The sequence below is a fragment of the Mustela nigripes genome, chromosome 6 (genome assembly GCF_022355385.1).
Source record: "Mustela nigripes isolate SB6536 chromosome 6, MUSNIG.SB6536, whole genome shotgun sequence".
NCBI classification, from domain to species: domain Eukaryota; kingdom Metazoa; phylum Chordata; class Mammalia; order Carnivora; family Mustelidae; genus Mustela; species Mustela nigripes.
In genome coordinates this window covers 25,796,613-25,820,105 of record NC_081562.1, presented here as the reverse complement: position 1 = coordinate 25,820,105, position 23,493 = coordinate 25,796,613, and the positions used below count along the sequence as shown (strand labels likewise).

The following is a 23,493-nucleotide window of genomic DNA, read 5'->3' as shown; positions in this document are numbered from 1 at the left end:
TTCCTTTGTCTTGTCACTTTTCTGTGAAAGTATCGTTCTTTGCTAAGATGCTATTTATAAACTCAAATTCTAACCAATCCTTTCGAGTTACTCGCCGCTGAGTACTCCCACTGAGGATGGATGTGTGGCAGACTTGTTGATAAACTTGTCTTACTCCTGTTAACCTTTTGCCTAAATTTGCAGGGCCTCGGCCAAGAAACCTGAGACAAGCGGAGGAAAATCCTTCTCTGTAGAACAAAGACTCTTTTGAGAAACAGTTGACTCCAGGTTGGGGGAAAAGTAAAATGAGCCTGAAATACCTTTTCATCCCCGAAAGCAAGGGAGGCAGTGAAGACTGTTAAAGTCACCTCAGAAAAACTCAGGAGCCAACTTAAAGAGGCTCCATCTGACCAAAAAATGAGCCAGTGTAAGCATCATAATTAATAATGACTGAAGTAAATTAAGAATATCGATTGTTTTAAAATCCTTAAACACAGGGGCGCCTGGGTGGCTCAGTGGGTTAAGCCTCTGCCTTCGGCTCAGGTCATGGTCTCAGGGTCCTGAGATCGAGTACCGCATCAGGCTCTCTGCTCAGCGGGGAGCCTGCTTCCCTCTATCTCTCTCTCTGCCTGCCTCTCCATCTGCTTGTGATCTCTGGCTGTCAAATAAATAAATAAAATCTTAAAAAAATAATTAATAATAATAATAAAATCCTTAAACACATAATGATATTCAAAAGTAAAATTGGGGGCACCTGAGTGTCGCAGTAAGTTAAAGCCTCTGCCTTTGGCTCGGGTCATGGTCTCAGGGTCCTAAGATCGAGTCCCGTGTCTGGCTTTCTGCTCCCGGCCCCCTCTCTATGCCTGCCGCTCTGCCTACTTGTGATCTCTGTCTGTCAAATAAATAAATAAATCTTTTCTAAAAATAAAATTTTATTGTACAAATTTATTTGAAGACTAGTTTATAAAGTAAAAGGAATTAAACTGAGCACTTACACTGCCTATCCTTGAAAATTATATTCCCTACATAAATATTCAAAGAGGGACACATGGGAGGCACAGTCAGTTAAGCGTCCAACTCTCGGTTTCAGCTCAGGTTGTGATCTTTGGGTTGTGGGACTGAGTCTCCTGTGGGCTCTGCACTCAGCTTGGAGTCTGCTTACGTTTCTCTCTCCCACTCTCTTTTCCCCTCCCTCTGCACTCTCTCTCTAAAATAAGTAAATATTTTTTTAAAAAATTTTGAATTTTTAAAAGTTTTTTTTAAGATTTTTTTTCCTCTCTCCCACTCTCTTTTTCCTTTCCCTCTGCACTCTCTCTCTAACATAAGTAAATATTTTTTTTAATTTGAATTTTTAAAAGTTTTTTTTTGTTTGTTTTTGTTTTTTTTTGTTACTTGAGAGAGAGAGAGCATGAGAGGGGAGAAGGTCAGAGGGAGAAGCAGAGTCCCCATGGAGCTGGGAGCCCGATGCAGACTTGATTCCAGAACTCTGGAATCATGACCTGAGCTGAAGACAGACCCTTAATCAACTGGGCCACCCAGGCACCCCCAAAGATTTTTTTTAAGTAATCTCTATACCCCAACACGGGGCTTGAGGTCACAACTCAAGATTAAGAATCACATGTTCTACTGGCTAAGCCAGCCAAGTACCCCAAAGAAATTTCTTTAGATCTCAAATAATACAGAAAAAAATATATAAAATTTGGGATGCCACCATTTTTCAATTCTTAATGAAATAATGGACCAAGGCAAAGATTGTCAGTATCTGCTAAGACATCAGAAAAAAATAAAAAGCCAGATACTGATGTGCTTACTGCTACGATGCAGTGAGAAGGGCATAGCGACATTTGTGAAATATTCCTGCTCCCCACAGAGTGCCTGGGTAGCTCAGTCAGTTAAGCATCTGTCTTCAGCTCGGGGCATGTGGGATCGGGCCCCGAGCTGGGCTCCTTTGCTCAGTGGAGAACCTGCTTCTCCCTCTCACTCTCCCTCTGCCTGTAGCTCCCCCTGCCTGTGTTCTCTCTCACAATATCTCTACATGTCAGATAAATAATTATAATCTTTCAAAAAACTCCTGCCCCCCCAAAATAAAATTCAAATATCTTCAAGCCTCTAGATATAACAGTCAGATAATAGTAAATATTACAAAGGTAAAAAGAACATGACGAAATGACAACATAGGGACATAATCAGCAAAATCCTGAATGTGAGAAATTATGTGACAAATGACCCAGTTTCTTCAACAAATAAATGGCAGGAAATAAAAAAGGGAAGAATTACGATAGATTAAGAGACTTGAGAGATATATCAACCAAGGCAATTGTTTAAACTGATTCAAACAACTGTAAAAAAAAAAACAAAAAATGAAAATCTGAGAAAATTATTTAAATTCTGAACATATTATATTCAGGAATTATAGTTAAGACTTTTGTTAAGTGATACAGTGGTGTGTGGTTGTTTTTAAATTGAAATAATTATTTATGAATGAAATAATACATCTGGGTACTATCTGGGATTTGTCTTAAAATAATCGGAACAAGTGGGATGTTATACAGATCTGTGGTTCTCAAACCTTAGTGGACGTACAAATCGACTGGATAGATGGTTAAAACCCAGATCCCTGGACCCTACTTTGGAGATTCTGATTCAGTAATCTGGGGTGAAGCCAATGAATTTGCATTTCTAACAATATCCCATGTGACACTGATGCTGCATGTCCCAGGGTCACATTTTGGAGGATGAAAAAGATTGGTTATTTTTTTTAAGATTTTATTTATTTATTGGACAAACAGAGATCACAATCAGGCAGAGAGGCAGGCAGAGAGAGAGAGAGAAAGAAGCAGGCTCCCCACGGAGAAGAGAGCCTGATGTGGGGCTTGATCCCAGGACTCTGGGATCATGACCTGAGCCGAAGACAGAGGCTTTAACCCACTGAGCCACCCAGGTGCCCGAAAAAGATTGGTTATCGATAAGTGATCACGGAAAAAGCTGGTATTATGCATGCAGTTAATTTTTTTTAAATGTAAGCTCTGTGCCCAATGTGCGGCTCCAACTCATAACCCTGAGATCAAGAGCCACATGCTCTACTAACTCAGCCAGCCAGGCACCCCCAGCAGATAGCTCATTATACTGAATATAACTCTGAACCAACATGCATATGGTGGGGGAGGGCAGGGTCTCCCATACCACCAAGCAGTTCTCCAGACACCAACCGGGTGGCCTACAGTTCAACTCAATTCTGACGCTGTCTACCTGGGGACAGCTTCAGATTCCACAAGTTAAGGGATCAGTCTCACGAGACTGAGTTCCCAACCCCATCCCCTTTAGATGCCAATCACAGGTCTAGGCTATCACCTGTGCTTCTGACTGACAGGCTATAAATTGGAGGTTCCCATGACTCCCTCCTCAGGTTTGATTAATTTGCAATAGTGGCTCACAGAACTCAGAGAAATGCTTTACTTACTAGATTACTGGCTTATCACAAAATGATAGAACTTGGGAGTACCCAGATTGGAAGAGATGCACAGGGCAAGGCATGGGAAAGGGGCACAGAGCTTCCATGCCCTCTCAAGGGCCCCCACACCTTGAATCTTCACATGTTCAACCCTCAACCAACATACAAGCTCTCCAAACCCCACCCTTTTTGTGGGGGCTTTATTACATTACATAGACATGATTGATTAAATCACTGGCCATTGGCAATCAATTCAACCTCCAGCACCTCTCCCCTCCCCTGAGGTTGGGGAGGAGGGAGCGGTGGGAATGAAGTAAGTTCCAACTCTCTGATCACATAGTTCCTCTGGTGACCAACCACCATCCTTAGATGCATTGCCAAAGTCACCCCATTAATATTAACAAAAGACACCTTCGCTGCCCTCCTCCCTTAAGAAATCCCAAGGGTTTTAGGAGCTCTATGCCAGAAACCCTATCTCATAATATCACAATACTCTTCTTCCTACTTCAGCATGTGCTTAACCTTCTTCATAATAAAATTTTTTTATAAAATTCATATGCCAGCCCCTGACAACTTCATTATGTCTGCCAATTTTCCCCATGAATTTACATACTGCAATATGAATTTTTATTACAAATTAACCTCATTTTATTTATCCCTTATACTACAGTTAGGGCATTTTATATGCATATATATTAATGATTAGAGGTAGGTTGCTTTATATATACTTGTTGCATTTGAGGATGGTGAAGAAGTGTTACAAATATTTATGATAAAGTGGAAATATTGAGTCCTGGAGGGGTGAAAACTGCTAGTACAAGACAGTCTGTGGGAAAATGAAGGCTATGGAGAAAAGCAAGCCCCCATGGCTGAAAAGGGGGATCGGTGCGAACCAAATCAGAGACCCAGGCCCACCAGGAGTTCCCTTTCCCTAATAGAGAAGCTTAACTAATCCGAAGTCTTCCTGAATCCTCCTAGAACATGTTCTTGTTCACCGTTTGGGATTTCCTGAGTATTCAAGATGGGAAAATGAGTCTGAAAACACATCGACTTTTCTCCAACCAGCAGTAGACTAGTTATTAACATTCGGCGAAGTTGTCCGAGATCTCCATTTCACTGAACTGCAGCCCAGCACCAGACAAGAGAACGGTTTGAGAAAGATGGCCGAAGGCAGTGGCTGCACTTTGGACTCCAAAGGGAAGGAAAATACTGACAGTCTGGGCCCCACCCTGTGATTCTGATTTCATAATCAAGTGTAGGGACGCCTGGGTAGCTCAGTTGGTTGATGTCCACCTTTTTGGCTCCCGCCATGATCTTGGAGTCCCAGGATCAAGTCCTACTTTGGGCTCCCTGCTCAGCAGGGAGTCTACCTTTTTTAACCCTGCCCTTCAGCCTGCATTCTCTCTCTAAAATAAATAAAATCTTAAAAAAAAAAAAAAAAAGAACTGCTAAATTTGTCACTTTTTTTATAGAACACCATTTTTTACTTGAAAGAATGCTGACACAGTGGCTGTTTAGACTTGGGTATTTGGGAGACAGCCTCTCAAAAATAAAGTGAGCCAGTCACTTTGAGGAAAACAAGTGACAATATTAGATGCCAATGGTGAAATCTGAGTTTTCAAGGGAAAACTGAAATTTGGAAAACTTGTATCTACCATAATGAGCTTGACTCCATACCAATATTAGAGATTTCTGTGGTAAATTGGTAGTGATATTAATAAATGTGATTTGGGAGATATTGTATAATCAAATGTGTTAACACTTGGCGATCCATATAACTCAGCCAGTATTCTCCAGATGAATAGTGTATCATGTTACAAAATCATGTATGGATGATAGAACCATTCAAAGAACGAGTTAGACCAACTGATTTTAAGGTAACAGGGTACTGTAAGGTTTCAGATTCCACACTGCGACTAACCTTCAAAAACTACCACCCATGGAGGCACCTGGGTGGCTCAGTCAGTTAAGCATCTATCTGCCTTTGGCTCAGGTCATGATCCCGGGGTCCTGGGATGGAGCCCAGGGTCAAGCCCTGTGCGCTCCCTCATGCTCATTCGCTCTCAAATAAAACCTTAAAAACAAAACAAAACAAAACCACTACCTATGGAGTTCTGGTGTAGCACGAAGAATATCCACAGATAGCTGAAAAGGCCACTAAAATACCCCATCCCCTTTTTTCAACTACATAGCTGTACGCCAGATTTTCTTCATACACCTTAACCTACAGGAGTGGAAAACCTTTCCCTTTCTCCCATCCAGATTCTTTGGCCCAAGAAATTGACAGAAGAAAAACAACAGGAGAAAAACGAATTTAATTTTGTGCTTATAGGAGCCCACACGAAGACACGGGACCCGCCAGCAGGCTGGTAATTGAGGCTTATATACCATTCTGAGCCAAGGAGTAGGGGATTGAAAAGGGGAGGGAGATAACTCACAGGAAGGTGAAAAGAGCAGATGTTCGGTAAACAAATGTCTGCCATGCCGGGCCATGCAGACAAGTCTTTCAGATCTAAAAAGTTATTTTTGGTAAGAGCTGTCTTCCTGGTAGAGGTTCCCTATCTGGATTCTTTTAGGCAGTTAAGGAGGAAATGAGTAGCTCTGTTCTTAGGTCTAAATAATCCACAGGCCAAAGTGGCACATTCTAGGGCAGCCTGCCCCAGACCCCCCTCCCCCAAACCAAACAACACATCACACTAGACAGAATGCAGAATCGGGGATTAGAATCCCAGTTGTCTCCTCTTAAACTGAATATTAAAGGGGGGTCAGGCTGGCTCAGTTGGTAGAGCTTCTGACTCTAGATCTTGGAGTCATGAGTATGAGCCCCACATTGGTCATAGGGCTTACCTAAAAGTAAATAAACTATTAATGAGGTCTAAAAAGGGGGCGCCTGGGTGGCTCAGTGGGTTAAGCATCTGTCTACCTCTCAGGTCATGATCCCAGGGCATCATAGTCATTGAGGGTCTCAAAATTTGTAAAAGCTTAAGGGGATCTCGGGACCAAACATGTTGAGCATGTTCTAGAATTCCAGAAGTGTTCTATTTCTCAGTTTTATGGTGGCTACATGGATGTTTGTTTTGCAGTTATTTCTTACAGTATGTATAATACTTTTACATACTTTTGTAAATGTTGTATTTCATGATTTTTAAAATTGCTATTAAGGAAGCTGGTTCCTTGCTTATTAAAAGGAGCAAGGCTTTGGAAGTAAAAATTCATGATTCGGGGTGTCTGGGTGGCTCAGTTGTTAAGAGTCTGCCTTTGGCTCAGGTCATGATCCCAGGGTCCGAGGATCGAGCTTCACATCAGGCTCTCTGCTCAGCAGGGAGCCTGCTTCTCTCTCTCCCACTCCCCTGCTTGTGTTTCCTCTTTCACTGTGTTTCTCTCTGTCAAATAAATAAATAAAATCTTTAAAAAAAAAATTAATGATTCAAGTTCTCTTTATCTGTGTTAACCCGTTGTATGGTTTTGGGGAAAAAAAAAAAAAAAAGACCATTACAACCCCAGCTTCCCTAAAAGCATGAAAGTGCTTTTTATCAACTGTCATGTAGAATGCAAGTGTCAGCCATTATTAGGGCAGGAAGTAGCAACATGTATCCATTGAAAAGTTTCTCTCTCCCGGTGAACCTGCCTGTGACCTTGAAGCAGATTTTTAACTGACAGTTCCTTAAACCGTCATGTTTTCCATTTTTTACTTCCAGAATACCTGAAGTTAGATTTGGGGTTTTTTGGTAGGTTTGTTACAGATTACTTCTCCTCCAAATAGCCCTTAATCTTCTTGATGTATCTTTCTTAAACTGCCTCAACTTATATGTAACTCAATATCATCAACGACTTCAAATACTTTGTGGAAAAAGAGCAAGACAGGAAATCTCACATAAATAATAAAGGACACGGACGGTAACAGGAGAGCACGGTCCTTGCGTGTCCTCTTTCTACAGGTTGTGAGGCAATGTTTGTGGCAATCACATTTCCCTCTTTCTGCAGCCCAACACCCTCAGATAAGTAAATAAAGTGCAGGACTTTCATTTCCAGGCAGTTGTCATAGCAACTTTTGACTACCCGGAGAAGAAGGAATTCTCATATCTTAAGCCCGACTCCAGAAGAGCTAAAAAGACACAAAGACTAAAAGGAACATGAAAGAATGATCTGCAGGATATGAAGAAACTGGGTATCCCTTATTCAGAACTTGCCCACTAAATACATGTACCCTTCTCCCTGACACAGACTTCCCCTTCTAGATCTCAGAACTCAACAGCTGTAGACTAATAACAATTACCATTTATCATTTACTAGACGCGAGACACATAGAACATTACATACATTTGGGTGTTTTTTTTTTTAAATACTCCCAACAATACTACAAGTGTGATACTATTTTTGTCCACATTTTACTGACGACGAAATTGAGTGTAGAGAGAGAGAGAGATGAAGCCATTTACAGTAAGCTACGCAAGAAGTACTCAAACTGAAGCCTTCAACACGGTTGACCACTTGCTAAAACACTTCTCTAGTTTTCTGGATTTCCTCCCACTTTACCGAGCAAATGCTTTGTCGGCTCCTTTGTTTCTGCCTGACCTGTAAATGCCGGCACACCCAGGATTAAGGCCTGGGCACTCTCTCCCCAGATGATCTCTTCCAGTCCGGCAACTTTACATGCTTTCTGTGTGTTGCTAATTCCCAAATGTATATATCCCACCCCAGACATCTCCCATGCATTACAACTGCTTCTTTGACACTTGGATATCTGATAAATATTTCAAAGGTAATAAATCTTGTACAACTCCTGTCCTTCAGTCTTTCCTGTTCAGTAAATGGCAGCATTATCCAAATGGATACAGGAACCCAAATCCCTGAGTGCTCCTTGATTTCTCCTCCGCTCCACTCCCGCCCCAGCTGCTAATGTAGAAACAAATCAGTCACATTTATATCCAAGATCTATCTTAAATCTACTTCTTTTCATCTCCTTTACCACCACTGTAATGAAGACCACTGTCTTATCCCTCGACTCCTAGTCAGTGACTTCCCAACCAAGGCCCCTGCTTCTACTCTCCAGAGAACAACCAGAATGAGCTTTCAGAAACCATACACTGGACTTTCCTAGCTTCCAAGCTAGCAATGCCTTCCCTATTGCTTACATACAATCTGGACTCGTGGCAGCAGCCTAGAAGGCCCGACGTGGGCTAGCTCCTCCTTCCTGCCCAGCTTCTCCATTATTCTGCTGGAATATTCACAATATTCTTTCCTTCCCCTCTGTTCAACACAAAATTCAACAGAGTCCATTTGAAAGAACTCTTTGGTTTTATTCAGTGATTCATGAATCAGGCAGCATCCCATCTCGCAGACAGAAAGGAGCTCCAAGGAGCTGAACCAAATGAAAGACTTTTAGAAGCAGAAGGGAACAGGACAAGGAAGTACATGAGCAAAAAGTGGGCTGGTTGCAGCGAGGTCATTTTCCTTTAGGGGCTGGATGTCAGGGGTCCGTTGGGCTGATGACCTCACTAGTGCTGATCAGCTAATTCCTAACTGACTAGGTTAAGATTCCATTTCTGGGAGCAGCCAAAAATGTTAATTCAGCTAAGTCTTGGTTTGGTGACATAGGGCCCACCATAATGGACTCCATTTGAGACTTGCTGTCTTGTCTTCAACACTTCAAACACATCAAGCTCCTTTTGGCCTTGGGGACTTTGCTGCATAAACAGTACGAACTATCTCAAACTTCTCTCCGCTCATCTTCTTAGCTCGCTCTTTTTCATCCTTTGGGTTTCAGCTCAAATATCATTTTTCCTAGAGACTGCCTTATCTAAAGTGGCCTCCTGTTGGATCTCTCAGTTGATCATATCATTTTTATTAAAAGCACTTATGGCCTCCGTAATCTACTCTCTTCTCCCGCCCGCAGCGACTAGAAGCTTCATAGGGTCAGGAATCATACCTTTCTTTCTCATCTCTACATTCTCAAAGCTTCGGAGCCTATAGGAGGTGCTTAATCAACACTCACGAATTGAGAAGGAAGGAAAGATAAAGAAGGAAGGGAGGGAGGAAAGAAATTTAGTGCCAGGTTCCCAACCCAGAATTATTTTGCACCAAACTTCTTTTAACTACCTCCTTATTTTTAGCTTTTCGAGATGATTCCAAGTTAGGTGATTTCGTTCTGACTCTAGACTGATGCCTGAATTTCCCAAGACCTTAAGTTTGAGATGAGGGCAGAAGAGATGGGCCAGGATTGAATAGAACTGGAAGGGTCCCCCAGTAACCACAAACCTACCTTCTCCTGCAAACTCCTTTAGCTTTGGGGAGAGGACAAAAGATAGAGACCACTACAGCATGGTGTTGACTCCCTCAGGAGTGACGGTTAAATCCTGGAAAGTAGGAAAACATACTCCCGGTCACATCCTTGCCCACCAAGTCCTCAAGATGTTCAGAAAGTTGTTTTAGAGCAAACATGATTCCAAAACGTTAGCTCTTGGGATAGAATCGACATTGCATCTCATTGTCACTCATTAATTATTGGCACTAAGATGATGTCTAAGGAACTTACAAGGAAGGAGGACAGAAGGCCGCAGCACAGGCTACTCACACCGGAAGCACTGGGAGGGTAGCCTGAGGAAACTTAGATGGAGGGGAAGAAAAATGTTTTTTTTTTCTCCTGTACCCTTCTAAATTCTTTGGTGGGGGGGAGTGGAACAAGACAGATTAACAAAAGAAAAGCATATCAATGTACATGAAATACGGTTTACATGACACAAGAGCCTTCAAAAGAAAATGAAGAGCCAACAAAACGATTAAACCTGAGTGTTCTCACCTCAGGTTTGATGAACTGTGGTCAGTGAGGAAAGGGATGACAAGAGAGCAAGAGTGGTTCCCTCCCATTCCTCTGTGTCCCTCTGTCTTCAGAGACAGGGATGATCCTTTCCTTATGATATAATAGGGAAGGCACCTTCCACATAAGGGTTTTATGACCTGCTTCTGGAGAAGGTTAGAAAGTCCTTCCTGCACAGGCTGTTTCTCACATTTCTGCAGCTTAAAATAGTCAATGAGCCAAGGCACTATATTTTGCGTTAGCACGTTCCAGACCTCATCATGGACTTTGCTCACAGCTGAGCACTCCATACTGACCCAGAATTGATTGTAAATTCCAGTTCCTTAGAGGAGGGAATAGGAAAAAAGAGGTTCTTCCACAGAGAATACAGCTCCAATTTACACAAGTTTCCAAAGAGCTTGAATCTCAAATACCTCACTCTACTTCTAGCACCAAAAAGAAGCATGCCAAGACCTGAGAGAAATAATTTGTTATAATTTGCATGTTAGTTGGCTTTCAGGAAGCTTGGCTCCTGAGCATCTTAAATGTCAAGGATTTTAGCATTAAAACACTTAGCTTTCCACACTTTAGAAACTCTCAATGCTAATGTTTTTGTTTTCTATTTTAACTAACAATTCTTTGGCTGACATCATTCATTTTCAAAGCGCTTAAATTCCTAATAAGTAAAAAAAAAAAAAAAAAAAGCAAGGCTTTGGAAGAGTTTGGACCATAGTGATAGACTGAAAATTAACTTTACCCTTGACCTTGATATTGACCTGCTGTGACCTTGCAAAGATCATTTATCTTCTTTTTTTCAGTCTTTTCATTCTAAGACATAAAAATAATGTGGAGATTATTTTGGGATCACTGGAGAAAATGGATAAGTCTAGATTATTTGTAGATGTACTCATATCAAATCCAATTATGTAAATGCTATTTTTAAATATCTTTCTAATTCTGTACTATATGATTTATAAGTTTCATACAGTGAAAACAAAATTTAATTTGCTAGTTTGTCAAAATCTAATATCTCTAGTTTCCTTTCAATTAGGGTGAAAGAGCCATAGGAAAACTGAAATAATGAAGTCTCCAGAGTTAATGTTGCGTCTTTTTCTGCTGCACAAAACCATGACTCTTAACTCTCTGCCTGAAAATTTCTCATTACTCAGGGGGTTCAATTCTCATGTCCCTGACCTTGGATCTATAAACACATTTGTATATGAATAGATGTATCACAAGAAATAAGGACATCAAAGACATTAAAACTGTATAATTTCTCTAGTAAACAAAGAATGCAAATGATGAAGTTCTTGAACCTAGGTGAGGTTCAATGGAGTGAGGTTTGGAGCCGACGGCTAAGAAAGAATTCTTAAGACGTCTTTGGTGCAAAAAGGTGGTTTATTAGAGCACGGGGACAGGACCCATGGGCAGATGGAGATGCTGCGCCGTTATCCTGAGGAGTGGCTGATTATATACACAGGAGTTGGGTAGGTGAGGACAAAGAGGGTGATGTTAGTCTCTAAGGAATTTTGGAAGCAAAGTCTCCAGGACCTTGAGGGGCTAGCTATTGTTGGGAGAAAGCTTATTTATTACTAGTAGTAAAAATCTTCTTCTGAGACCCTTTAGATGTCTGTCCGTGGGCCATATGCTTGGGAATGAATCTCGACACTATCTTGGAGATCTAGAGATAAAGTTTCACATTTCTCCTATCAAGTGTCCTTGTTAGTGAGATTTGGGTTTAGAAGAAATTTAACTTTATTTAGGGCTTGAGGAACTGAGTTATTTGTGCTATTATTAGATAGCTTCTTTGTTGTAAATCTCTAGGACATTGGTAAACCAAGGGAGACTCCTGTCTTGCAGGACTGCGATCTCTGCAAGTTAACTATTTGTTTTTCTTTTAGGGCAGCCAAAGGTGCCTGGGAATGTCACACATACTACTGAGGGGAGCGGGTGGAGAGGGGGTGCAAGGTGCCAGCTTTTGCTTTGTCCTCAGCCAGCCTCCCGCGCCTTCATCACAAACTCAAATTAAGTAACTTTCTCACCTCGCCATTTGGCAAATTTTAAAAAATTACAATTTCAGCATTGGCTATGGTATAAGGAAACAGGTTTTCATATAATTAATGGGAGTATAAACTGGTAAGACTTTGTTGAGGAGCAATTTAGAAATAATTATCATAAGTTTCCAGTTTTTCTCTGAACAGCATGGTAGTTCATCAAGTTACAAACATACAATATCAAGCGTCACTCGGGATGCAAAGACAAGAAACCCCTCTTACACCGTTGGCGGGAAGATAAGCTAGCATGACCATTTCCAAACATGATCTGATAAGGCTGAAGTCGTGCCTCTCTTATGACTCAGCAGTTTCACGCCTGGGCACACAGTCAAGAGAAACCTTTGCACACGTGCTCATATCCCCACTGTAAGACCAAGAAAACGGAAACAGTCCCAGCTGTCAATCAACAATGCCACAGAGTGAATTACATCCACTGGCAACGACACAGGTGACCTCAGGAACAAGCAGCAGCAATAATGTATACGGCACAATTCCACTTGTATAAAGTTCAGAAACGTGCAAAACTCATTCATATGTTATTTATAGGAACATATATGTGGTGAAACTGAAAACAAGGTAATGAGACACATAAACTCAGGATAGAGGTTCCCCCTGAGGAAGGGGAGGGAGGAGGAGGCAGGCAGGGGGCTCTAAAGGTAACAAAAATGTTTAATTTTTTTCCCTTGGTGTTAAGTTAAGGGTGTTTGGTGATAAAAGTGCTTCTTTTTACTTTATAAAATTTTTTTGTATCTAGTCAATGGTTTATAAAAACAAGTTAGGGTACCTGGGTGGCTCAGTCCATTAAGTGTCTGTCTTCGGTTCTGATCATGGGATCCCAAAAGTCCTGGGATGGAGTCCCGCATCCACTCCTTGCTCAGCAGGGGGTCTGCTTCTCCCTCTCCCTGATGTTCCCCCGCTTGTGCTCTCTCTCTCTGTCAAATAAATAAGTAAAAATCTTGAAAAAAAAAAAAAAACGATAGAACTTAAAAATCCAGAAAACAGCCATTAGTCAACATAAATAGAATGATTTTGTTCACATGAAACTATACCTTTTGTGCATATGAACAGCATATAAAATGTCTGCAAGGACATACACTAATGTATTGATCACTATGATTACCTAGTGACTGAGTTTGGATAGACTTTGCTCATTGTTTCACTTTACTATGTTGGTTGTTCTTATAAAGGGCATGTGTTCTTTTATTATAAAGACAAAGCTTTTTTTTTTTAAAGATACAAATATTAGGATGTTTATATATATATGTGTGTGTGTTATATGTATACTTTTTAATATATTACATATTGTGCTGCAAAGAATTAACCATAACCAAAGAGAGGTCTGGCCTTTGATCCCGGCTTCTGGGCAGTAACCTCTAAGCTCCCGGGATGCCCTGTCTGTTAAGAGCGTCTTTGTTCACCTGGGGCTTTGGGCGACACCAGATCATCTATGCCTTGATGGTAGGGGGCCTGGAGCCACGTGCAATCAGCTCAGTCTGCAGGTGCTGGAGGCTAAGGTCAGCCAAGCAGGCAGTAAACCATATCTCTGTGACCAAGCCCCAGTAAAAACTCTGGACACGAAGACTCAGGAGAGCTGCTCCGGTTGGCAGCACTCCATGTATATTATCATGTGCATTGTTTCTGGGAGGAGTTAGGGCTGCCCACGACTCCACCAGGAAGGACAGCTGGAAGCTTCCCACTTGGAACACTCTTGGACTCTGGCGCACGCACCTCCTCCCATGGTTGTTTTTAATCTGCATCCTTCCATGGTAATAAACTGTAACCATGAGTACTACAACTTTCAGTGAGCTCTGTCAGTCCTTCCAGCAAATTCTTGAAACTGAGAGTAGTTTTGTGGGCTCCCAAATTTACAGTTGCTATCAGAAGTGACAGTGGCCTTGGGAAGCCACAAACATTGCACATAATATTGCATATTATAACAGCAAAACAAACAAAACTTAGAGACCGCCTGTCAAACAAGAGAAAATGAGTAGAATGAATTCTGGTATAGCCACACTTTAGAATACTATTGCCATTCAAACCCTACAGAAGAATGTTTAAGTGGTATCCTAGGGAACAAGTGAGGTGCCTGGCTGGTTCAGCTGGTGGAACAAGCAACTCTTGATCTTGGGGTTGAGTCTGAATTCCATGTTGGGTGTAGAGATTACTTTTTTAAAAAAGGAAACAAGAACTAAGACAATAAGATTTCTTTTTTTTTTTTTAATTTACTTATTACTATCACTATTAATTTTCTTAATTTTACTTTGGTAAATTTACTTACTGCTATTACTGTTAATATTACTTAAGTAAATTTTTATTTATTTGACAGAGAGAGAGAGATCACAAGTAGGCAGAGAGGCAGGCAGAGAGAGAGGGGGAAGCAGGCTCCCTGCTGAGGAGAGAGCCCGATGTAGGACTCGATCCCAGGACCCTGAGATCTTGGTCTGAGCCAAAGGAAGAGGATTAACCCACTGAGCCACCCAGGCGCCCCTAAGTTTTCTTTTTTAATGAAGAGTGTGCATGTGTGTGTATGTGAGAGAGAGAGATTCTGTGAGGAATGAATTAGGCACAGAATTTGCCTCAGAGCCCAGCATCAGATAGTCTTTCAGTGTGCACATATATTATCCAAAATCTCCTGAGCTTCCTGAGCCTGTACATGGCAGCCCCTTCTTCAGTGAAATTCTCCCTCTTACACCAACCATATGGTTACAGTTATATTACCAAATTCTTCATGGTCCCAACCCCCTGCCCTTGTTAATCTGCAGTGGGTGACTGACTTATGTTGGGCCTGTCATGATACCCCAGCCCACTGGCCACAGCTGACTGGTGGAGGAATAGGAGAGTAAGAATTCTACCATAGAATTCTTTATAACTGAAAGTAGGAAAAAGCCCTTGTCCCTACATTGTGAAACATAGGAACTGCCAGTGGCAATCAAGAGGGAACCAATTGGCAGTGAGAGAAAATACCCAAAAACACATACAGTGAAGAGAATTAGAGGGGCATGGTTATGTTTGAAGCCACATCCAGTTTTCCCAAGACACAATTTCATCCCCTCCCCTTTGCCATATGGTTATAAGACCTTCAGTGATTTGATCTGCCTCAGTATCTTCCCAATGGGTTTCCCTTTTGCTTGGACTTTTCAAGATGGAGTTGTGTCATTGGCATTTAAGGGCGTTTATTAATAAATATACTGGCCATGTCAGAAGCGTGGCATATCTTTGATTTCTCTCTCTTACTTCCCACAAACAAGCAATCACAACATTTTGTTTATATTTCCACGTAATACCTCTCCAGCCCTTTTCTTTGATTGCAAAAGCCTCCTAACTCTATTCATTAATTCAGTTAATCAGTAAGTATGTACTGAGTGCCCAGGATATACCAACCACTTTTTCAGGTGTTAGAGAGGTAAACAGTAAACAAAACAAAGCCCCTTCCTTCATGAAGACTTCATTGTCATAGAAGGATACAATAAATATACAAACAAGCACATAATATAATGTCTAACAGTGATCAGTGCTATGAACAAGCACTGGCCCAGTATTGCAGTAATGATCCCCAATCATGCCTTAGGTATTCCCCCTCCCACAATGATTCTGGCTTAACTCCTGGACATGTTTTAGCCAATGTGACATCACCAAACATGGCACAAGCAAGAGCTTAAAAAATACTTGTATATTGGACTTGCTTTCTCTTGCTTCTGAGAATACTTCTGCCACCATGTCAACTAGTCCCAACTGTCCCAGCCATTTCAGCTGTCCTAAGGTCTTACACACGTGAATATGGTCCCTAGATGATCCAGGCACAGCCAAGCCAGCCCAAGCCAGAAAAACTGTCAGCCATGCCACAGGATGTTTAAAAAAATAATAAATATTTGTTGTTTGCAGCCAGTAGGTTTGGGTTATGTTTTGTTACATGGCAAAAGCTAGCTGCGAGAGTGTTACAGTGAAATCAACAGTGATGAGGAGGCCTCTTTGAAGAGAGAACATCTGAACAGAGAGCTGCACAAAGAGAGAGATTAAACCATTTGGCTCTCTGAGGGAACAGAGTTTCAGGGGGAGGGAATAACATTCCAGGCAGAGGGAAGCATGTGAAGAGCTTTGAGGCAGAATGTTTGGCAAGTTCGGCGATAGTAAGTTTGTCAGAGTAGCTCGAGTTTAGTGCTCCAGGGGAAAGAGCAATAAGAAATTAGGTCAAAGAGGTGGCGGAGGATCTGTGCTATCCTACGTAAGGGTTGCCCTTTGGTATTTTGGTATTAATTACAATTACCAAATTGTAACAAGTTATCATCCCACTGGTAAAATATGTTACTTGCAATTAACAAATAGGGTTATTATTAAGCTATTGGTCTTTGCCAATCTGATAGGTGAAAAGATGGTGTTTTTTAAAAAATATTTTATTTATTTATTTGACAGAGAGAGAGAGATCACAAGTGTGCAGAGGGGCAGGCAGAGAAAGAGGAAAGCAGGCTCCCCAATGAGCAGAGAGCCCCATGTGGGGCTCGATCCCAGGACTCTGAGATCATGACCCAAGCTGAAGGCAGAGGCTTAACCCACGGAGCCACCCAGGTGCCCCAAAAAGATGGTTTTAATTTTTCTTTTTTTTTTTTCAAAGATTTTACTTATTCATTTGAGAGAGAGACAGAGGGAGAGGAAGTGAGCATGAGCAGAGGGGGAGGCACACCCCACTGAACAGGGAGCCTGATGTGGGGCTCTATGTGGCTCTCAGTCCCAGGATCTCAGGATCATGATCTGAGCCGAAGGCAGACTCTTAACAGACTGAGCCACCCAGGTGCCCCTAATTTGCCTTTTTCTTATTATGAGTGAGGTTGAACAATTGTTCATCTAGTTTAAAGCCAATAGGATTTCTTTTCTGTGACTTGCCTACTTTTCTGCTGCGTTGTCAGTCGTTTTGTAGTTCTTCACCTACCAGAAAATAAGGCTTTGGCTGTGATTGAATCACGCGTTGAAAGAAATCAGTCTGGCTTCTGTAAAGAACAGACCGACGGGGCCACGCAAAGCATCCAGCAGAGCTGGCCGACTGCCACGCTAATGCTCCAGGTGAAAGAAGATGCCAGCTGGGATTAAAAATGGAGGGTCAGGATGGTGACAAGGGGTCAGACTCAGGATAGTATCACAGTAATAGCTAATATTCATTGTAAGTTCACTCTGTGTATTAGGCACTGCGGTAATGGCCCTGTAAGTACTTTCCCATTCTACTTCCCTAATAATTCTGAGGAAGTTGCTATTTTTTTCCACCTACAGAAGCAGGGGAAGTGGGTTTGCCAGCAAAGCCCACCCACTCCCCTGCGATGCCACACTCCCGACAGCCTCTCCTACCCGTTGTCCTACCATCTGTGCTCTCTGCAACCACAGTTCTGTCATTGTCATTCTCCTGCTTAAATACCCTACAGTGGCTCCCTAAGCCTCCGGCCTCCAGAGTCTACAGAACTGTGAAGACGTGGCCTGAGTTGACTGTTACCCCTCCCCCGCCTGCATTCCTCCCCGCTCAAAGGCTGACCTGACCTGGGACGCTCCCGGCCTGGAGCCCACAGACCTGCACCCCAGCTTCAGACCTGTGTGGGTTCTCCATCAACAGCACCCTTTCCTCTTCCCACTTCCTGTCCCAGACTCAGTCCCACTGGCCCCTCAGTCCCACCTTAGACGTGTATTCCTTTGGGAACTTTTTGCCTCCAAAAAATCCCGAATTAGGTGGCCCGTATCTATTTTCCCAAAGGAATCCTGAATTCTCCCCTCGGCAGGACTCAGCACACTAGCGTGCATAACTCCATCACAATCCCTCCCAACTGGACCACAAACCATTTCCAACTGTACTATACACCCGAACACAAGCAATATTTGTTTTTTTTTTTCCTTAAATATTTCTATACAATGATTTTTAAAAGGTAAAGAAAATTGACAGTGCTTACAGATCAGAGTATAAAACTACATACTGGAAAAGTCTCTCTCCCCTCCTCCCACCACTTCCCATGCATTTAGTTTTCTTCTTCTACAAGAAGCTATTATAGTTTCTGTTTCTCTCCTAGAAACTGTTTATGCATATTCAAGACTACGTGTGTATTCATTTCTCCTATAAACATTTCACACAAATGCTAGCATGCCATACACATTTTGCTGTACCTTTTTTCACTTAGAATGTCTCAGGGAGCTTTCTTTTTTTTTTTTTTTTTAAGATTTTATTTATTTATTTTGAGAGAGAGAGAGACAGTGGAGGAAAGGGCAGAGGGAGAGGAAGAGGAAGAGAAGCAGGCCCCCTGCTGAGCACAGAGCCTGACATGGGGATGATCCCATGACCCCAAGCTCATGACCTCAAGATCATGACCCAAGCCAAATCCAAGAGTTGGTCACCTAATCGACTGAGCCCCCCAGGAGTCCCTCTAGGGTCTTTCTATACCAATACATAAGGAGCTGCTTCTGTGTGCATGTCTGTGTGTGTGTGTGTGTGTGCGCGCGCGCATGCATGTGGGTGAGAGGCCCGAGCTACATTTTGTTCACTGTCACATTCTTCATTGCCTCATAGGGGGTCTGGCACATGCCAGGGACAAAATGACTCTAATTAAATTGCAATATAGGAGAGGTGCCTGTCGGTGGAGCATGTGACTCTTGATCTCAGGGTGTGGGTTCGAGCTCCATGTTGGGTATAGAGATTACTTAAAAAAAATAAAACATTTTAAAAAAGAAATTACAATAGAGTGGCTGGATGATGGACATTGGGGAGGGTATGTGCTGTAGTGAGTGCTGTGAATTGTGTAAGACTGGTGGTTTACACACCTGTACCCCGAAACAAAGGATACATTACATGTTAATAAAAATGAAAAATAAAAAAAAGAAACAAATTATAATACAGGAAATTGATAAGTGCCAAGGATATTCAAATGACTAATAAACACACAGAAACATGTTCATCATCATGACTCTGCAGAGACATGTGAATCAAAAGCATGGTGAGAACTTACCACCCACCCACCAGAATGGCTAAAAAAAAAAATCAAATGAAGATCCGGTAATAGCTAGTGTTAGAGAAGACACGGCCCACCTGAAGCCCTCACACTCGCTGCCGAGAACGTAGATGGATGCAGCCACTTTGGGAAAGTGGTGATAAGAACTACTAAAGTGGAACATATGCTTAAGCTATGACACACACTCTATTCTTAGGTGTGCATCCAACAGAAATGCTGGATGTGTTCACCAAAAGACACATAGAAAAAAGTGTGCAGTGAAGGATTGACCTTGCCCAAAGAAAGATTGGGTCCTTCGCCAGCTCCTGGAAGGTAACCTCTAAGCTCCCCTAATGTCCTGCCTGAGAAGAGTGTCTGTGCTCTCCTGGGGATTTTGGACCACACCAGCTTGCTTATGCCAGCAGTGTGACTTATGGTTAGGGCCTTAGGCCACCTGGTATCAGCTTGACATCTGGAAGAGCTATAGTCTAAGGACAGCCACACAGCAGTCACCATATCTACATAACTTATCCGCCCCCCCCCCAAAAAAATTCCTGGACACAAAGGCTATTGCCTCCTGGCTGGCTATATTCCATGCCTGTTGTTATCCGTCATTGCTGAGAGAAGTAAGTGCTGGGAAAGGACAACTATGAGCCCCCACCGGGAACGCTCTTGGATTTGCCCTCTAACCCTTTTCCCATTGCTGATTTTAGTCTCTGTTCTTTCATTGTTGTAGACCATAACTGTGCATATAACAGCTTTCTCTCCGAATTCTGAGCTCTGCCAGTGCGTTGTTGAACCCAAGGAGGGTCTGGGGTACCTCTCAGAGAGCAACAAGAAAGTTCACAGAAGCATTATTCGTAACAGATAAAAACTGGGGGGAAAACCCAAATGACCATCAGCAGTAGAATATATAAACCAAACTTGGAGGTTCGTATGGCGGAGTACTCTAGAGCAAGAAAATAAACAGTACAACTGCACGGGACCATAGGCATGTATCTCTCAAACGCAATATTGAACAAGGGAAGCTACACAAAGGAGTACATAGTGTCTGATTTCATTTCTCGGGGGTTCAAAAACTAATCTATGGTGACAGAAGTTTGAATAAGGTTGCCTTTGGCATGGAGCAGAGGGAGAGGAGGCAAGCTCTGTAGCATCTCTTATAGGAGCATTCATCCCCTTCATGGAGCTCTACCCTCATGACCCCACCACTTCCCAAGGGGCCCACTTCCTAATACCATCCCCTTGGGAATTGGGATTTCAACATATGAATTTGGGGGGAGGAATACAAACATTCAGTCCATAACACTGGGAGAGGGCACAGGGGTGTTTCTGGGGTACTGGTAATGCTCTGGTTTCTGATCTGGGTGGTGGTTAGAGGGGGGATTCACTCCACAAACATTCATCAAGTTTGACACACGATGTGTGCACTTTATGTAATACATATATGTACATATAATATGTATATTATACCTCTACAAAGTTTGCTGCCGGGCACACCTAGTACAGTGTCAATGAAGGAAATGGGAAGAGGGGGAGAGGGAAAGGGAGAGAGGAAAGCGGAGGGGGCAGGGGAGAGGTATAGGGAGTTGGAGGGGGAGGGAGGAAGGGCAGTGACTAATGCTAAGTGCTGGCAAGTGCGCAGAGTAACTGGAATTCTGGGCTGGACAGACTTGCCAAATGGTAGGACCACTCTAGAGAATGGTTTGACAGTTTCCTACCAAGTGAAACATACACTGACCACGTGATCCAGCGATCCCACTCCAAGGAGTTCCTCAAAAGAAAGAAAAACGTATTCACACAAACACTTGTCTGCAAACGAGCAGCTTTACTCATTAGCTTAAAAAAACCTGAGAGAACTTAGATGCCCTTCAACAGGCGAGTGAGTAAACGGGCTGTGATGCATCCACCCGGCGGAGCGCGCTACTATTCCATTCAGCACGGAGCTAGAGCTTGCACCAACCGCGAGGGCTCTCAGGCACCAGGCCACGTGAAAGAAGTCCACCCAGAAGAGCTCCCCCTAGACGGTTCCTCTTCTATGACGTTCTGGGAGAGGCAAGACTTCAGTGACAGAAAACAGATCCCTGGCTGCCTGGAGCTGGCAGGTTGTGGGAGGGGTTGACGACAAAAGAAATTATATTCAACTCCCTACAAGGGAATTCTGGGGCCCTGGATGCCTGCCACCACGTGACTCTGCTGCTGTTGGCAACTGTAGGTATTTGTCAAAACTCAGAGCTGTCTGCTAAAAAGGATGAGTTTTACCTGTACCCAAAGGATACCTCCCTAAACCTCAAAGGATGTATAAAAATGTTCAAAGCTTCCTTTAAAATGATAATGGGTGCCACAAGAGATGTAAGGAATGAAGCCCCGAATACGGAAAGTTTCTTTCGAAGCAAGAATCAGGAAAGCTTTGAAGGAAACGTTGGTGTTAGAGCCGGGCCTGGAATGTGAATGATGCCTGGGAAGTCACCATCTTGAAGAACTAATTTCTAAACATGAATTCGTAGGAGCAAATACCAGAGAGAATCCTGTCTGTGCTTTTACCATTAGCACCTCTGCCGGAGACACAAACCAGCTAAACTCTCAGAGTCACTTAGAATCCTCGTGCAACGATACAGCGGCCACATTGCGTCTGCTGAAGAAACTATTCAGGGGCTCAGAGAAGTGGGGTCCTTGGGTCGTGCAGGAACTTCCAAGCTTCCTCCACAATGTTGGTCCCTTCAGAGTAAGAATGTCCCAGTGATGATAAACCTAATACTTACATTGCACTTACAATGTGCTAGGTCCTGTTCTGAATTTTTACATATATATTCGTATATAAAAATATAATTTAATACATATACATATAAATAGATTTTATATGTAGAATCTCTATATTTCATATATATGTTTAAACTAATAAATATACAGTATATAAAATATGTATCATTTTATCTCTATAAAATATGGAGAGATAGATGAGTCCATCCTCCCAGCAGCACTATGTGGCAGGTGATTTTATTATCAACCTCATTTTACAGATGAGAAACTAGGGAACAGCTGCTTAAGGAACTTGCTCGGGGTACAGAATTAAGGAGGGTGGAGGCAGCCTTCAGTCTGAGCGGTGTGGCCCCAGAGCCCGTGTCCCTGAGCACAACGTTGGAGCCTCTTCCCGTACAAACACTGGTCAAGTGAGATCCGGAGCGTGAGCCCGCGCTCTGCGCCTGGTCTGGAAGGAGGCACTGGCGTCCCCATCTGCCCTTCCACAGCCATAAGCAAGGAAGGCAGACCGGCAGGGGGGATGCTCATTTCCCCCCTGGAATTCAGCCCCCGACCCCAGTGACCAGCAAAGCCTCTGTCAGGTGATAAGGAGGCCTCGCCACCAAGCTGGAAGCAGTGCCGCAGAGCTGTTCACAAGTGCTAACACGAGTCAGACAGCCTTCCTTCCCAGCCTGCCTTCCCCCTTTCGGTAACTAGGAAACCTGGAGCTAGTGACTTCTTAACCTCTCTCTGCTTCTGCTTCTTTATCTGCAACATAAGAGAAATAAAACTACCTACTGAGTAAGAGAAATAATACGAGTAAAAACTTCGAACGGTGCCAGGCATAGTCAGGGCTCCAAAAATGCTATTACAGTGAAGCCTGCTGCGTTGGGCAGACATTTCCGCTGTAAGCCTGACGTTGTGGAGGCCGTCTTTTCTTCCCCCAGCTTTCCGGAGGTAGAACTGATATACGGCATCCTGTAAGTTTAAGGTGTACAACATGTTGACTTGATTCACTAATATACTGCAAAATGACTGACCATACCAGTAGCTAGCACCCCCATCCCATCCTGTAATGATTTTTTGTGTGTGTATGGTGAGAAAATGTAAGATCTACTCTCCTAGCAACTTCCAAGCGTAGACTACAGTATTATTTGCTGCGGTCGCCATGCTGTGCATTAGAGCCTCAGGACTTGCTGTCATGGCTGGAAGTTTGTACCTTTTAACCAATCTCCCCCTTCCCCCTACCCCCCAGAAGCCCCCAGTAATGTCCCCTCTTCTTTCTGTTTCTATGAGTTCAGCTTTTGTTTTTTTTAAGATTCCACATATATGATGGGAGCGAAAGCTCCCTTGACCTTGACCTTGACGATGGCTGCTTGTCTCTCCCTTCCCTGGCGGGGTCAGAGGACTTTTCCTGTCCTGCTGTCAGTCTGGAGTGGCTTCTCCCCAGCCTGAGCCAGGCCGGTGGTTCTCCTGGTTGCTTCCTGCGGCCGGCACTTTTTCTTGTCTCTAGCTATTATC

General features: G+C 42.9%; 1 protein-coding gene across 1 annotated transcript in view; it reads right to left on the bottom strand.

The window, feature by feature from the left end:
- CEP83 (centrosomal protein 83) overlaps positions 1-13,084 on the bottom strand; it is a 164,879-nt gene extending 151,795 nt beyond the window's left edge. Inside the window, exon 1 of the mRNA XM_059402350.1 lies at positions 13,065-13,084. The gene's annotated coding sequence lies outside the window, so the exon portion shown is untranslated. The remainder of the gene's footprint in view (positions 1-13,064) is intronic.
- Positions 13,085-23,493: the final 10,409 nt, after the last annotated feature.